Consider the following 12,362-nt stretch of genomic DNA (forward strand, 5'->3'; position numbering starts at 1 on the left):
CTGATGACTAAGGATGCTAAGCTTTTCTTTAAGTGCTTCTTGGCTATTCAAGATTCCTCTGTTGAGGATTCTCTGTTTACTTCTGTGCCTCATTTTTGAAATGGTTTATTTGGTTTGTTGGAGTGTAACTTCTTGCGTTCTTTATATATTTTGGATAGTAGCCCTCTGAAGGATGTAGAGTTAGTGAGGATCATTTCCCTATCTATAGGCTGCTGTTTTGTCTTGTCAGTGAATTTTGCCATGCAGAAGTTTTCAGTCTCATAAAGTCCTACTTATTAATTATTGATCTTAGGGCCTGAGCCATTTGTGATCTGTTCAGGAAATTGTCTCCTGTACAGATGAGTTCATGGCTATTCTCCACCTTCTGTTCTATTACATTAAGTGTATTTGGTTTTATGTTGAATTCTTTTATCCATTTGTACTTGAGTTTTGTGCAAGGTAATAAATATGGATCTATTTGCCTTCTTCTACATGTAGTCATCTAGTTAGACCACCATAATTTGTCAAAGACTCTTTTTTCCATTGCATGGTTTGTCTTTTTTGTCAAATTCAGCTGTCTATAACTGTGTGGGTTTATTTCTGGGACTTTGATTCTATTGCATTGCTCAACCTGTATGTTGCTGTGTCAATACCATGGAGTTTTTTTAAGTGCTATTACTCTACAGTAACGCTTGTGGTCTAGAATGGTGATTCTTCTAGATGTTCATTGTTGTTTAATATTATTTTGGCTATCCTGGGTTTTTTGATATTTCATATAAAATTGAGAATTTTTCTTTCAAGTTCTAAAAAAAATTGTGCTGGAATTTTGATAGGAATTGCACTTAATCTTTAGAATACTTTTTACTTTGTTCATCTTACTAATTCAAGAGCATGAGTGATCTTTCCATGTTCTGAGAACTTCTTCAATTTCTTTCTTCAGAGTTCTTGAAGTTCTTGCCATAATGATCTTTTGCTTACTTGGTTAGAGTTATACCTAGATATTTTATATTGCTTGTGGGTATTATGAATGGCATTGTTTCCTGAATTTCTTTTTCTGTCAATTCATTATTTGTATAAAGGAGGGCTACTGATTTGTTTGAGTTACTTTTATATCCAGCCACTTTGTTGAAGCTGTTTATCAGCTGTAGCAGTTCTCTGGTAAAATTTTGGGGATTGTTTATATATACTATTATATCATCCACAAATAATGATACTCTGACTCCTTTCTCTCCAATTTGTTTTCAATTATCGTATTTTTGTTGACTTGTTTTTCTAACCAGAACTTCAAGAACTATATTGAATAAATATGGGAAAGAGTGGACAGTGTTGTCTTGTTCCTGATTTTGATGGAATTGCTTCAAGTTTCTCTCCATTTATTTTGATGCTGGCCATTGGCTTGCTTATATTATGTTTAGGTGTGTGCCTTAAATACCTGATCTCTCCAAGATTTTTTACATGAAGGGGTGCTGAATTTTGTCAAAGTCTTTGTCAGCATATGATGAGATGATCATGTGATTTTTTTCTTTCTGTTTGTTGATATAGTGGAAAACATTGATGGATTTTCATAAAATGGTCTATGTTTGCATCCCTGAGATGAAGTCTACTTGATCATGATGAATAATGTTTCTGATGAGTTCTTAGATTCTTTTTGCAATAATTTTTTTGCAATAATTTTTGTCCATAAGTGAAATTGGTCTGAAGTTCTTTTTGAGTAGTTTAGGTATCAGAGATACTGTGGCTTCATCATGAATTTCAGAATGTTTCTTCTGTTTCTATTTTGCAGAATAGTTTGAGGAGTATTGGCACTACCTTTTCTTTGAATGTCTGGAAGAATTCTGAACTAAAACCATCTGGCCCTGTGATATTTTTGGTTGTGAGATTTTAATGATGTTTCTATTTCCTTAGGGTTCATGAGACTGTTTAGATTGCTTGTTTGCTTCTGATTTAACTTTGGTATGTGGTATCTGTCTAAAAATTTATCCATTTCACTTAGATTTTCCAGTGTTTGGAGTACAGGCTTTTGAAATAAGACATAATGATTTCTTGGATTTCTTCAGTTTCTATTATTATGTCTCACTTTTCATTTCTGATTTCATTAATTTGGATAGTGTCTATGTGCTTTTTAGTTATTTAGTTATTTTGGCTAAGAGTTTGTCTATCTTGATTTTTTTCAAAAGACCAGTTCTTTGTTTTGTTGATTCTTTGTATTATTCTTTTCTATTTGATTGATTTCAGCGATGATTTTCTGCCATCTATTCCTCTTGAGTGTGTCTGCTTCTTTTTGTTCTAAAGCTTTCAAATATGCTGTTAAGTTGTTAGTATGAGATCTCTCAAATTTCTTTATGAAGTCACTTAGTGCTATGAATTTTCTTCTTAGCATTGCTTTCATTGTGTCCTTAAGTTTGAGTATGTTGTGCCTTTATTGTCATTAAATTTTAATACATCTTTAATTTCTTTCTATATTTCTTGAATAAGTTATTGTTAACAGAATGTCATTCAGTTTCCAGAAGTATGTTGGCTTTCTGTTGTGTCTGTTGTGTTCACATCCAGCCTTAATCCTAATCCACGGTGATCTGATGGAATAAAAGGGGTTATTTTAGTCTTCTTGTATCTGGTGAGGCTTGCTTTGTGCCTGATAACATGGTAAATTTTGTAGAATGTTCTGTGAGGTACTGAGAAGAGGGTTTATTTTATTTTATTTTTGGTGAAAGTTTCAGTAGTTATTTGTTAAATCCATTTGGTTCATGACATCTGTTAATTTTCATTTTTTCTCTGTTTATTTTCCATTTCAATGAGCTGTCCATTGGTGAGAATGGGGTGTTGAAGTCCACACTATTATTTTCTGGGGTTCAATGTATGATTTGAGTTTTATTAATGTTTTCTTGACAAATGTTGGTGTGCTGGCATTTCAGAAATGCATGTTCAGAATTGAGATATCATTTCAGTCGCTTTATCCTTTGAGGAGTATGATGTGTCCTTCCCTATCCATTTTGATAACTTGGTTGAAAGTCTATTTTATTAGATATTAGAATGACTTGTTTCTTGGGTCTGTTTGCTTGGAAAACCTTCTTCCAGCCCTTCAATCTGGTTTGCAAGACATCTGCATTGGTTATTCTGGGGTTTACTTTCCCTGGTCAGAAGTCAGATGCAATTCTGTTAAGTTTGCCTTTGTGTGTTATTGGGCTTTTCCCCTTGTAGCCTTTAATATCCATTTTTTTGTTCTTCATAATTTATGTTTTGATATTATGTAATAGGAGGATTTTCTTTTATGCTCCAAATTATTTGGTGTTCTGTAAGCTGAGAATGTTCTCCTTTTTGAATTTCTATTATTCTTAGGTTTGGTCTTTTCATTTTGTACTAAATTTCCTGGATGTTTTGGGTTATTAACTTTTTATACTTTTGCATTTTCTTTGATCAATGTATCAATTTCTTCTATAGTATCTTCTATGCCTGAGATTCTCTCTTCCATCTCATATATTCTGTTGGTGATGCTTGTGTCTATAGTTCCTGTTCTCTTTTTTATGTTTTCCAGCTCCAGGTTTGCCTCCATTTGTGTTTTCTTTATTAGCTTCTATTTTCATTTTTGGATTGTTTTATTCATTATCTTTGTCTGTTTCATTGTATTTTCCTTTACTTCCTTGGGGGACTTATTTGTTTCTTCTTTAAGGTCTTCTACCTGTTTGTGTTTTCTTGTATTTTTGAGGGGATTATACATATCCTCTTTTAAAAGGCCTTTATCATTTTCTGAAGTGAAATTTAAGGTCCCAGTCTTGTTTTTCAGGTTTATAGGATATCCAGGGATTGCTGTAGCCTGAGATCTGGATTCTGGTAGTGCAATATTATATTGGCTTCTGCTGATTATGTTTTTGTGCTTGCCTTTCACCATCTAGTTGTCTCTGGTGTTGGTTTGCTTGAGTGCTCCTTCTTGGAGCAGGCCTCCCAGGGGACAGGTAGAGCTGTTGGGTGGGACACTGTGTGCTCATGTGAGACTGTTATGCTACTTTAGAGCTGGCCTCTTGGGAGGCAAGCAGAACTGTGAGGATTGGTGGGGTGCGCTGCTCTGCAACTGCTGCTGTTGTAGGTGTGGATCTGAAGAAATATAGAGCTCAGACAGGGATGGTCAGACTCCAAGGCTGCTAGCCTTGGTGGGGTCCAGGAATGAAAGTGGGCATATCTCACCTGTGTGTTTTGGGTTAGAGCCTGCCTCTTGGGAGGCAGGTATAGCTGTGTGTTGGGGCTCAGAAAGCTGCTTTGCAACAGTTACTTATGTGAGTGCAGACAGTGCATACTAGAATAGCATGGCTACTTTTTTCATCCTTCCTGGCCTCTTTCCAATGCCTCTAAGAAGTTCATGTATTCTAGCTCATCTTTACAATTTCTTTCAAAGAGAATATTAGTCTCTAACTGTTTTGCCAGAAACTGTTCATGAGCCACAAAAGACCACCCATTCTGATGCAATTGTACTAGGGTTTCTTTATTGAAGCTCAAGCTTGGGCTATATCATAATATCTAACACAGTAAAACTGGAAAGTGAAGCCCTAGGTTTCGTTTCAGGTAAGTATTTATGGAGACAAGAAGGGGATACCTAGCCTGGAACATGTGATTGGGTGCGGGACATTATAGTCTTTAACATAATTAGCTGGTGCTGGGAGCCAAACCATAAATGTAATTTCTGCTTTCCTCCTAGTTGTTGGTTGTTAGGAAGTGAAGTATCAGGCGAAGACTTGTAATCTGGAGGTCCAGATTTGTTGGGAGTGTTTCCTGGAAACTGGTGCTAGAAATGGGTCTTGTTGCGGATAGTCTGGAAACAGGAGCTAGGTACCAGCCTGTTAGTTAACTTGAGTTCAACCTTATTTCAGGTTCACTTAGATGGAGTCTGAACCCAAAAGATCTAGTCTCTTACAACTTGTTCCAATGCTAAAATCAGAAGTAAGGAGTATTTTTCAAGGTAAATGTGTCAGGTGTTATGGAGCTTAAAAGACAAAAAAAATGTAAAATGAAGAAAATGAAATTTTTTCTGTTATCCCCTAACAAAATATTTCTAGAGAATTGGAATGGTTGCTTCAAAACCACTCAGACTGTTATATATCAGAAGCTGTGGGTTAATTTAGACTTTCATGGTCCAACTTTGATCAAATAATCTGGAGAGAATAAATAAAGTTTTGGCAGTTCTACCTGAACATATAACTCAATCAGTAAAGTACTGATGTAAGAGGACCAGAATTCAAATTTCTAGCATCCACATGAACACATAGGCCTCAGCAGGAATACTTTCCCTAGAGTTGTGCCTAAGTTAGCTTTGGGTCAAGTGTTGTTTCCTCCTATGTAAAGACCATAATACTTCCTCCTTGTCTTTATCATTGTTTTGTCATACACAGTGGACAATTTTCTACATATGATCTTGAGGTTCTATTTCATGCAAGGCATTTATGAGGTCTGGAATGCTTTCAAAAATTAGGTTTTTACATCAAAATTTAACATTTTTAAAATTGTGTATATGTGGGTGTGCATGTGTGTACAATGTCATGTGTGAGGAGGTTAGAGGATAGCATGTTAGAATCTTGTTCTATCCTTATAACATGTGAACCTCAGGTCACCAGGGATTCAGGTCATCAGGCTTGGTGCCAAGCACCTCTGTCTGCTCAGCTTTCGCACAAGTACTAGAATTTTAAATTCTTATGGAAGACAAGAATGAGAAAATGAGAATTCCTCAGACATTGAAAGAAACTGAAAAGCTGTGTTGCTCAGTCTTGAATGGAACTAATGGTTTAGTGAAACAGACCCTGCCCATTCAATATAGAGGTCTTATGAGTCTTGTGTAAGAAAATGAATGTTTTCGACAAAAATGATCTCTTTACTATTCTCTCTCACATTTGATGAATGAGCCATTGTTGAACTATTGCATCAGGATAGATACTCTCTCAATTTAATTTTCGGCACTATTTGCAAGAAATTACTTGCACTGTCTTGGTAGCTGAAGAATTTTAAAAGCTAGACTGATGTCTGGGATTCTAAGACTTTATTCAGAATATCCTGCTAATAGAATCACAAATTATTTCACTAGTAGACAGAAAAGACCGACTAAAAAAAAATCTATGAAATAAAAAAGGATATTCATGCCAGATATGTAGCGTTGGTGTCACTGGTAGTCATAGAAACAGGTATGGTGTCTTGTATAGCCCCTCATGTGGTAACTAGATTATAATGATCCTCATTTCTCAATAACTGATTTTTCTGCAGATAGTATATAGTATTTTGTAAATTTGAGTCATTAATTTTTGAATTATCATACCAATTTCTATTTTTTTCCTGAACCTAGTTAAAAGGTACATGTGATTTTTGAAAAAACCGAGCTCTCTATTCACTAAAGGCTTCCTTTCTTAGCACAAAATAATGGGCCAAATTGTACTAAAGAAACTCTCAGAACATAGTGCTCAGCAAAAACTTTTTTCTTTGAATCATATGTTTGTTCAAAGCTTGCTGTTTCATAGGTTTGTTCATTTAAAGAGAGAGGGGGAGTGATGGAGAATGATTCACATAATTGCTATGAGTTTTACTGTTGCATTTTTTTGAAAAAAATATTCTTAGGCATGATCACCTGTAATATGCTATTATTCTGTCAGAATAGGAGTTTATTTTTAAGTATTGGTAATTTCCTGAAATGTGCCATCTTATTTAGCTTAAAATTCAGAAGAGATCAAAAATTTTAAAAATCATATTAGGAGAGTGGTGTGTGAAAAAATGGCTCAGCAGTTAAGAATATTTACAGCTTCTCTGGAAATCCATGGTTCAGCTTTGTGTTCCATGTTGATCACCTCACAACCGCCTATAAATCCAGCTCCAGAAGCTCTGGCACCCTCCCTTTGCCCCTGAAAGCATCTGCAGATGTGTAGCAGACATATATACAAACATATATTTTTATAATTAAAGAACTAATATTTAATCTTGAGTATTCTTTTATTTATGATTGTAAGTACTTTAAGAAAAGAATTGAGAGAGAGAAGCAGAGGGTATGGATTTGTTGTTAGGTTATATGAGTAAATGTGGCTTCAGTGGAGGAAGCAGATTGTCCCATCTAGTTTTTTAAAAGTGACACAGAGTCTCAGAAACACTAAGCAGCCATGAAACTAACTAGTGGAACACCATCTTGAACTTCTGATTCTCTTTTCTTCATCTTCCCAGGGCAGGGATTACAGCTGTGCAGCAGCACCCAATATATGAAGTGCCAAGGATCAAACCCAGGGTTTTATGCATGTTAGGTGAGCATTCTAAAAACAGCCCCACACCCTAGTCCTGATAAATGTAATTATCTTGTGGGTACCAAACGTACAGGTGTGTTTGTAGTTCAATGTCAGCTACTCTAAAGTAATTTCTTTTTTTCTCATTATTCATTTTTTAAAATTAGATATTTTATTTATTTACATTTCATGTTATCCCCTTTCTCCCTTTTCTCCTCCTAGAAACTCCCATCCTATTCCCCCTCCTCCTGCTTCTATGAGGGTGTGTCCACACGCACCCACTCACCCACTCCCACCTCCCCACTCCCCAATTTCCCCACACTGGGGCATCCAGCCTTCACTGGACCAAAGACTACCTCTCCCACCTATGCCCTACAAGGCCATCCCCCCTACATATACAGCAGGAGCCATGGGTCCCTCCCTGTGTGCTCCAAAGTTGGTGAATTATACCCTGGGAGCTCTGGTTTGTTGGTATTATTGCTTTCCCCATGGGGCCATAAATCCCTTCTGCTCCTTCAGTCTTCTCTGTAACTTTACCATTGGAAACACCCTGATCAGTTCAATGGTTAGCTGCAAGCATCCTCCTCTGTACATGTCAGACTCTGGCAGAGCCTCTAAGAAAACAGCTATACCAGCCTTCTCTCAGCATGTGCTTCCTGGCATCCACAACAGCATCTGCTTTTGGTGAGTGCACATAGGATATATCCTGGTATGACAGTCTCCACTCTAAGTTGCTCCTTCAGTTTCTGTCCCACACTTTGTTTCCATATTTCCTCCTGTATTTTGTTACTCCTTCTAAGAAGGACCAAAGCACCCACACGTTGGTCTTCTTAGTGATCTTCATGTGGTCTGTGAATTGTATCTTGTGGCATGGTGAAATGTGAGGGACAGCATGTTTTCTGGGCGAGCACTGGCTTGAGATGGCCAGAGACCTTGCAGGTTGGAGACGTCACAGGTTTCCCTGCAGGGGACAGGATGCATTTCACCAAGCTCCCAGACTCCAGGCTCCTGACAAGAGGCAGAAGATCTCCACCAATCCACACCTTTCAGGCACGTAGGACAATAACAACACCACTATCAACCCCTCCACAGGTAGAGGGCATGACTACAGGCCGCAGAACCTCAAGAGATCTCCATATTAATGAGATACCTAAAGGCCAGAGAGCATAGCCAACTAAGAATTCTTTCCAAGACCCTCCTCCTACTTGCAAAAGGTATTTAACCTCAGGCCTGCACTGAGAACACGAGATACAGCTTCATCCACTTTACACCATGACACTAAACCTTTTAAAACCATGGTCTTCCACTCATCTTTGGAACTCGCCTTGAGAGACCTTGGAGAAGGCCTTCAACTACCAAGCTGCCATCTCGGTTCCCATGGAGGACTTCTCTACATTCCAGCCATGGTGCCCACCAACTCAAACAAGCTAACTGAGCCAGCTGTGACCCACACAAATGAGTCGCCTCGATCAAGAGTCTCATCTACCCTGTGGAGCGCCAATGGAGCCTCTCCCCCTTATCCCTTTCGACTGTGGGCATGTCCATCCGATACACCCCCAGTCTCCAGTCTTCTGCAGCCTCTCAGCAGCATTTGGGAGCCTAAGGGCTGGGACCAGCTGGTCTCCAGCAAGCCACAGGGACCCAGGTGCAAGAACTCTGGCACATGTGGGTCCTCAGAATGTGATCTTTCCATGCCCAGAGTGGAGCTCTGTGGCTTCCCATTGCCCTGCATCCACCCAGTACAGTATGGAGTGAAATCAGTCGATTTCTCACACTCCTGTCCTCTGAGCCACAGTTCCAGCCACTTGAGGTGGCAGACATGCAGGATCCACAACTCAGACCAACAAAATCCATGCCCAAGCATGTGAACCACATTCCTACAGTATCTTGGGAATTCTGAACTTTTAGGATAGTAACCATTTATCAGTGAGTGCATACCATGTGTGTTCTTTTATGATTGGGTTACCTCATTCAGGATGATATTTTCTAGTTCCATCCATTTTCCTTGGAATTTCATGAATTCATTGTTTTTAATAGCTGAGTAATGCTCCATTGTGTAAATGTACCACACTTTCTGTATGCATTCCTCCACTGAAGGACATCTGGATTCTTTCCATCTCTGATTATTATAAATGAGGCTGCTATGAACATAATGGATCATGAATCCTTCTTATATGTTGCAGCATCTTTTGGGTATATGCCCAGGAGTGGTATAGCTGGGTCCTCAGGTAGTAAAATGTCCAATTTTCTGAAGGACTGCCAGACTGACTTCCAGAGTGGTTGTATCAGCTTGTAGTTCCACCAGCAATGGAGAAAGATTCCTCTTTCTCCACATCTTTGCCAGCATCTGCTATCACCTGAGTTTTTGATCTTATCCTTTCTAACTGATATGAAGTAGAATCTCAGAGTTGTTTTGATTTGCATTTCCCTGATTACTAAGGATGTTTAACATTTTTTTAGGTGCTTCTCAGCCATTCAATAATACTCAGTTGAGAATTCTTCATTGAGCTTTGTACCCCATTTTTAATAGAGTTCTGTGGAATTTAATTTCTTGAGTTCTTTGTGTCTATTCGATATTAGCCCTCTATCAGATGTAGGATTGGTAAAGATCTTTTTCCAGTCTGTTGGTTGCCATTTTGTCCTATTGACACTATCCTTTGCTTTATAGAAGCTTTGAAATTTTATGAGGTCCCATTTGTCAATTCTTGATCTTAGAGCATAAGCCATTGGTATTCTGTTCCCTAGTGCCAAAGCATTCAAGGCTCTCCCCAACTTTCTCTTCTATTAGTTTCAGTGTATATGGTCTTCATGGAGGCCTTTTATCAACTTGGACTTGAGCTTTGTACAAGAAGAACAGAATGGATCGATTTGCATTCTTCTACATGGTGACCTCCAGTTGAACCAGCATCATTTTTTGAAAATGTTGTACTTTTTCCACTGAATGATTTTAGCTCCTTTGTCAAAAATCAAGTGATCATAAGCATGTGAGTTCATTTCTGGGTCTTCAATTCTTTTACATTGATCTTCCTGCCTGTCTATGTACCAATACTCTGTAGTTTTTATCACTATTGCTCTGTAATACAGCTTGAGGTCATGAATGGTGATTCCCCCAGAAGTTCTTTTATTGTTGAGAATAGTTTTCGCTATTCTTGTTTTTTTGTTATTTCAAATGAATTTGCAAATTGCTCTTTCTATCTCTATGAAGAATTGAGTTGGAGTTTTGATGGGGAATGCATTGAATGTGTAGATTGGTTTGTTGTGTTCTTGAATTTGGTTTGGGAGAATTTTATTGAGTATTTTTTTAATTCATATTCACAAGGCAGATTGGTCTGAAGTCCTCTTTCTTTTTTGGATCTTTGTGTGGTTTAGGTATGAGCATAATCGTGGCTTCATAAAACAAATTTGGTAGTGTTCCTTCTGTTTCTATTTTGTGGCCATTTTTGCTATATTAATCTCTCCAATCCATGGGCATGGGAGATCTTTCCATTTCCTGAGAACTTCTTCAATTTCTTTCTTCAGAGACCTGAAGTTCTTGTCATACATATCTTTCACTTGCTTGATTAGATTCATGCTGAGTTATGTTATATTATTTGTGACTATTGTGAAGGGTGTCATTTCCCTAATTTCTTTCTCATCCTGCTTATTCTTTGAGTAGAGGAAGGCTACTGATTTGTTTTAATTAATTTTATATGCATCCACTTGGCTGAAGTTGTTTATCATGTTTAGGAGCTCTCTGGTGGAAGTTTTGGAGTCACTTAAGTATACTATCGTATCATCTGCAAATAATGAAATTTTGACTTTTTCCTTTTCTATTTGTGTCCCTTTGACTTCCTTGTGTTGTCTAATTGCTCTGGCTAGGACTTCCAGTACTGTATTGAATAGGTAGGAGAAAATGGGCAGCCTTGTCTAGTCCATGATTTTAGTGGGATTGCTTTGTTTCTCTCTATTTAGTTTGATGTTGGCTACTGGTTTGCTATATATTGCTCTTACTATGTTTAGGTATGGGCCTTGATTCTTCTGAGACATTCTTTCCAAGACGTTTACTATGAAGCAGTGTTGAATTTTGTCCAATAATTTCTTAGCATCTTGTAAGATGATCTTGTTGTTTTTTTCTTTGATTTTGTTTATATAGTGGATTATGTTGATGGATTTCCATATACTGAACCATCCCTCCATTCCCAGGATAAAGCCTACTTGATCATGTTGGATGACTGTTTTGTTGTGTTCTTGGATTTGGTTTGGGAGAATTTTATTGAGTATTTTTTTCATTGATATTCACAAGGGAGTCTTTTCTGTAGTTCTCTTTGTTGGATCTTTGTGTGGTTTAGGTATGAGCATAATTGTGACTTCATAGAACAAGTTGGGTAGTGTTCCTTCTGTTTCTATTTTGTGGGATATTTTGAAGAGAATTGGTATTAGGTCTTCCTTGAAAGTCTGATAGAATTCTGCACTAAACCATATGTTCCTGGGCTTTTTTTTTTTTTTTTTGGTGGGGAGACATTTAATGACCGCTGCTATTTCCTGAGTGGTTATGGGACTGTTTAGATGGTTTATCTGATCCTGATTTAATTTTGGTACCTGGTATCTGTCTAGAAAGTTGTCCATTTCATCCAGATATTCCAGTTTTATTTAGTGTAGACTTTTGTAGTAGGATCTGATGCTTTTTTGAATTTCCTCAGTTTGTTGTTATGCCTACCTTTTTAGTTCTGATTTTATTAATTTGGATACTGTCTCTGTGCCCTCTGGTTAGTCTGACTAACGTCTTATCTATCTTTTTAATTTTCTCAAAGAACCAGGTCCTGGTTTTGTTGGTACTTTGTCTAGTTCTTTATGTTTCTATTTAGTTGATTCCAGTCCTGAGTTTGATTATTTCTTGCCATCTACTCATCTTGGGTGCATTTGTTTCTTTTTGTTATAGAGATTTCAGGTATGCCGTCAAGCTGCTAGTATTATGTTCTCTCCAGATTCTTTTTGTAGGCCCTCAGAGCTATGAGTTTTCCTCTTAGCACTGCCTTCATTCTTGTAGGAGGAGCTAAGGTGGGAGGAGTAAGGAAAAAGAAGAGGAGGAGCTAGGAGACAGGAGAGAGAGAGAGAGAGAGAGAGAGAGAGAGAGAGAGAGAGAGAGAGAGAGAGAGAGAGAGAGAG

The sequence above is a fragment of the Grammomys surdaster genome, unplaced genomic scaffold (assembly GCF_004785775.1).
Source record: "Grammomys surdaster isolate TR1022 unplaced genomic scaffold, NIH_TR_1.0 208, whole genome shotgun sequence".
Taxonomy (NCBI): Eukaryota; Metazoa; Chordata; class Mammalia; order Rodentia; family Muridae; genus Grammomys; species Grammomys surdaster.